This window comes from Crinia signifera, chromosome 5, assembly GCF_055691185.1.
Source record: "Crinia signifera chromosome 5, ASM5569118v1, whole genome shotgun sequence".
Taxonomy (NCBI): Eukaryota; Metazoa; Chordata; class Amphibia; order Anura; family Myobatrachidae; genus Crinia; species Crinia signifera.
Window position 1 is genome coordinate 70903724 of NC_139221.1, and position 5806 is coordinate 70909529.

Here is a 5806-nt window from a genome sequence, read left to right on the forward strand (position 1 = left end):
CTGCACCCATGTGGCGTTCAGACCACCGCGTGAAAGTGAGGAGTGTTTTCGCAATCGAAAACATTTTCACTCACTGAACGTTCAGGTGGTCTGCGACCACCGAATGAAAATTACTGATTTACTCGTGGGTTTTCCTGGGTCGTCCCACGACTCGTTCATTTTAAGCCAGTCTGCCTTGTATGCCGATTTCGAGCACGGTCGAATGCCGGACGGCTGGCTGTTAGGTGAGTAGCCTATTCCTTTTTTTTTTTTTTGTTATTGCAATACAAATATCTACAATTGAATTTTTTCATTTTTTGATATAGGTGATGGCGGTTATCCCAATAAGGACTGGCTCCTGACCCCATTGTCTGATCCGGTGGGCGAAGCTGCAGAAAACTACCAAAAGGCTCATACGACAGCGAGGGCAGTAATTGAGCGAACCTTCGGTGTCCTTAAAAGCCGGTTCAGATGTTTAGACAAGACCGGTGGAGCCCTTTTATACTCACCGGCGAAGGTTTGCGGTATAATTAATGCCTGTTGTGTGCTACACAACATTTGTATCGCAAACCGTTTGCCGGTGACTGTAGATGCCGAGGTTTTCCGGCATGGGGACCTTTCTACAGATTTGCACACCGGTATGAATGAACGAGATACAGCGAGAGCTCGACTCATCCGGACTTATTTTTCACGCTGTGAGTATTTTTATTCCATAGTTTTTTGTTTTTTTTATAAATATATTTTTTTAATGCTTTCTATATTTTTCTTTCATGTTTTTCAGAGTTTATTTGGCGTGGTTGTTTTTGTTTACATCTGTTGGCCCACTAGTTTGGTTGTTCCTTGTTGTTTGCCGATCATTTTGTTGAAATTATGCTACTTTGGAGCTGTCACCAGGTGAGCATCGCTTCCCCATGGTTATGGTGGGAGGAATGGGGCACTGTGTAATGTTAATAATACCTTCTTTTTCTCTTCTAGCTTCTTCAGTTGGAATAGTTTTTTGGGCCTACAGATGAATACCTGTGTATATGGGTAACCCCTGCTGTTGTGATGCTGCTTGCCTCATTCCCAGGAGCTGTCACCAGGTGAGCATCGTTTCCCCATGGGGAAGGTGGGAGGAATGGGGCACTGTGTAATGTTAATAATACACCTTCTTTTTCTCTTCTAGCTTCTTCAGGCGGAATGGTTTTGGGACCTACAGATGAATACCTGTGTATATGGGGAACCCCTGCTGTTGTGATGCTGCTTGCCTCATTCCCAGGAGCTGTCACCAGGTGAGCATCGCTTCCCCATGGGGAAGGTGGGAGGAATGGGGCCCTGTGTAATGTTAATAATACACCTTCTTTTTCTCTTCTAGCTTCTTCAGGCGGAATGGTTTTGGGGCCTACAGATGAATACCTGTGTATATGGGGAACCCCTGCTGTTGTGATGCTGCTTGCCTCATTCCCAGGAGCTGTCACCAGGTGAGCATTGCTTCCCCATGGGGAAGGTGGGAGGAATGGGGCACTGTGTAATGTTAATAATACCTTCTTTTTCTCTTCTAGCTTCTTCAGGCGGAATGGTTTTGGGACCTACAGATGAATACCTGTGTATATGGGGAACCCCTGCTGTTGTGATGCTGCTTGCCTCATTCCCAGGAGCTGTCACCAGGTGAGCATCGCTTCCCCATGGGGAAGGTGGGAGGAATGGGGCACTGTGTAATGTTAATAATACCTTCTTTTTCTCTTCTAGCTTCTTCAGGCGGAATGGTTTTGGGACCTACAGATGAATACCTGTGTATATGGGGAACCCCTGCTGTTGTGATGCTGCTTGCCTCATTCCCAGGAGCTGTCACCAGGTGAGCATCGTTTCCCCATGGGGAAGGTGGGAGGAATGGGGCACTGTGTAATGTTAATAATACACCTTCTTTTTCTCTTCTAGCTTCTTCAGGCGGAATGGTTTTGGGACCTACAGATGAATACCTGTGTATATGGGGAACCCCTGCTGTTGTGATGCTGCTTGCCTCATTCCCAGGAGCTGTCACCAGGTGAGCATCGCTTCCCCATGGGGAAGGTGGGAGGAATGGGGCCCTGTGTAATGTTAATAATACACCTTCTTTTTCTCTTCTAGCTTCTTCAGGCGGAATGGTTTTGGGGCCTACAGATGAATACCTGTGTATATGGGGAACCCCTGCTGTTGTGATGCTGCTTGCCTCATTCCCAGGAGCTGTCACCAGGTGAGCATTGCTTCCCCATGGGGAAGGTGGGAGGAATGGGGCCCTGTGTAATGTTAATAATACACCTTCTTTTTCTCTTCTAGCTTCTTCAGGCGGAATGGTTTTGGGGCCTACAGATGAATACCTGTGTATATGGGGAACCCCTGCTGTTGTGATGCTGCTTGCCTCATTCCCAGGAGCTGTCACCAGGTGAGCATCGTTTCCCCATGGGGAAGGTGGGAGGAATGGGGCACTGTGTAATGTTAATAATACCTTATTTTTCTCTTCTAGCTTCTTCAGGCGGAATGGTTTTGGGACCTACAGATGAATACCTGTGTATATGGGGAACCCCTGCTGTTGTGATGCTGCTTGCCTCATTCCCAGGAGCTGTCACCAGGTGAGCATCGCTTCCCCATGGGGAAGGTGGGAGGAATGGGGCCCTGTGTAATGTTAATAATACACCTTCTTTTTCTCTTCTAGCTTCTTCAGGCGGAATGGTTTTGGGGCCTACAGATGAATACCTGTGTATATGGGGAACCCCTGCTGTTGTGATGCTGCTTGCCTCATTCCCAGGAGCTGTCACCAGGTGAGCATTGCTTCCCCATGGGGAAGGTGGGAGGAATGGGGCACTGTGTAATGTTAATAATACCTTCTTTTTCTCTTCTAGCTTCTTCAGGCGGAATGGTTTTGGGACCTACAGATGAATACCTGTGTATATGGGGAACCCCTGCTGTTGTGATGCTGCTTGCCTCATTCCCAGGAGCTGTCACCAGGTGAGCATCGCTTCCCCATGGGGAAGGTGGGAGGAATGGGGCACTGTGTAATGTTAATAATACCTTCTTTTTCTCTTCTAGCTTCTTCAGGCGGAATGGTTTTGGGACCTACAGATGAATACCTGTGTATATGGGGAACCCCTGCTGTTGTGATGCTGCTTGCCTCATTCCCAGGAGCTGTCACCAGGTGAGCATCGTTTCCCCATGGGGAAGGTGGGAGGAATGGGGCACTGTGTAATGTTAATAATACCTTCTTTTTCTCTTCTAGCTTCTTCAGGCGGAATGGTTTTGGGACCTACAGATGAATACCTGTGTATATGGGGAACCCCTGCTGTTGTGATGCTGCTTGCCTCATTCCCAGGAGCTGTCACCAGGTGAGCATCGCTTCCCCATGGGGAAGGTGGGAGGAATGGGGCCCTGTGTAATGTTAATAATACACCTTCTTTTTCTCTTCTAGCTTCTTCAGGCGGAATGGTTTTGGGGCCTACAGATGAATACCTGTGTATATGGGGAACCCCTGCTGTTGTGATGCTGCTTGCCTCATTCCCAGGAGCTGTCACCAGGTGAGCATTGCTTCCCCATGGGGAAGGTGGGAGGAATGGGGCACTGTGTAATGTTAATAATACCTTCTTTTTCTCTTCTAGCTTCTTCAGGCGGAATGGTTTTGGGACCTACAGATGAATACCTGTGTATATGGGGAACCCCTGCTGTTGTGATGCTGCTTGCCTCATTCCCAGGAGCTGTCACCAGGTGAGCATCGCTTCCCCATGGGGAAGGTGGGAGGAATGGGGCACTGTGTAATGTTAATAATACCTTCTTTTTCTCTTCTAGCTTCTTCAGGCGGAATGGTTTTGGGACCTACAGATGAATACCTGTGTATATGGGGAACCCCTGCTGTTGTGATGCTGCTTGCCTCATTCCCAGGAGCTGTCACCAGGTGAGCATCGTTTCCCCATGGGGAAGGTGGGAGGAATGGGGCACTGTGTAATGTTAATAATACCTTCTTTTTCTCTTCTAGCTTCTTCAGGCGGAATGGTTTTGGGACCTACAGATGAATACCTGTGTATATGGGGAACCCCTGCTGTTGTGATGCTGCTTGCCTCATTCCCAGGAGCTGTCACCAGGTGAGCATCGCTTCCCCATGGGGAAGGTGGGAGGAATGGGGCCCTGTGTAATGTTAATAATACACCTTCTTTTTCTCTTCTAGCTTCTTCAGGCGGAATGGTTTTGGGACCTACAGATGAATACCTGTGTATATGGGGAACCCCTGCTGTTGTGATGCTGCTTGCCTCATTCCCAGGAGCTGTCACCAGGTGAGCATCGTTTCCCCATGGGGAAGGTGGGAGGAATGGGGCACTGTGTAATGTTAATAATACCTTCTTTTTCTCTTCTAGCTTCTTCAGGCGGAATGGTTTTGGGACCTACAGATGAATACCTGTGTATATGGGGAACCCCTGCTGTTGTGATGCTGCTTGCCTCATTCCCAGGAGCTGTCACCAGGTGAGCATCGCTTCCCCATGGGGAAGGTGGGAGGAATGGGGCCCTGTGTAATGTTAATAATACACCTTCTTTTTCTCTTCTAGCTTCTTCAGGCGGAATGGTTTTGGGGCCTACAGATGAATACCTGTGTATATGGGGAACCCCTGCTGTTGTGATGCTGCTTGCCTCATTCCCAGGAGCTGTCACCAGGTGAGCATCGCTTCCCCATGGGGAAGGTGGGAGGAATGGGGCCCTGTGTAATGTTAATAATACACCTTCTTTTTCTCTTCTAGCTTCTTCAGGCGGAATGGTTTTGGGGCCTACAGATGAATACCTGTGTATATGGGGAACCCCTGCTGTTGTAATGCTGCTTGCCTCATTCCCAGGAGCTGTCACCAGGTGAGCATTGCTTCCCCATGGGGAAGGTGGGAGGAATGGGGCACTGTGTAATGTTAATAATACCTTCTTTTTCTCTTCTAGCTTCTTCAGGCGGAATGGTTTTGGGACCTACAGATGAATACCTGTGTATATGGGGAACCCCTGCTGTTGTGATGCTGCTTGCCTCATTCCCAGGAGCTGTCACCAGGTGAGCATCGCTTCCCCATGGGGAAGGTGGGAGGAATGGGGCCCTGTGTAATGTTAATAATACACCTTCTTTTTCTCTTCTAGCTTCTTCAGGCGGAATGGTTTTGGGGCCTACAGATGAATACCTGTGTATATGGGGAACCCCTGCTGTTGTGATGCTGCTTGCCTCATTCCCAGGAGCTGTCACCAGGTGAGCATCGCTTCCCCATGGGGAAGGTGGGAGGAGGAATGGGGCCTTGTGTAATTGGAATAATACCTTCTGTTTTTTTCTTCCAGCATCTTCCGTCGGTTGATCCCAAATGGCTGTGGACTGATGTGTGTCACCCCCTACTTTTCGAACAGGCTGTACCTGATGATGTGTGCTCCATGACTACTTTTAGTCGACTTGTTGCTGTTATCAGGTGAGTGTCGCACTATCAGGAAGACATCCTCATTTGTACTTTAATATAAAATCTACTTATCAATGAAAATGATTTTTGAAAAAAATTTTTCTTACAGATTCCTCCGAATATTTGTAAACACTTGCCCTGGTCCTTTACCATGAGAACAATTTGGTACATTTGCCCTGGACCTTTTGGACACTTGCCCTGGACCTATACCTTTTGGACACTTGCCCTGGACCTATACCTTTGGGACACTTGCCCTGGACCTATACCTTTGGGACACTTGCCCTGGACCTATACCTTTGGGACACTTGCCCTGGACCTATACCTTTGGGACACTTGCCCTGGACCTATACCTAAGGGCTATACCTTCTGAACATTAATGGACACTTGCAATGAATCTACACCTTTTTAAC

General features: G+C 48.1%; 1 long non-coding RNA gene across 2 annotated transcripts in view; it reads left to right on the forward strand.

The window, feature by feature from the left end:
- The window catches only part of LOC146079480 (uncharacterized), a 1878-nt gene extending 491 nt beyond the window's left edge, over positions 1-1387 (forward strand). The window contains exons 1-5 of one of the 2 annotated variants that reach the window (XR_014474557.1): positions 1-224; positions 306-674; positions 761-873; positions 955-1061; positions 1334-1387. The exon at positions 1-224 is cut by the window's left edge and continues 491 nt beyond it. This is a non-coding gene — a long non-coding RNA (uncharacterized LOC146079480). Of the gene's footprint in view, positions 675-760; positions 874-954; positions 1062-1333 lie in introns of both variants that reach the window. The other variant, XR_014474556.1, reaches the window with a different exon arrangement.
- Positions 1388-5806: the final 4419 nt, after the last annotated feature.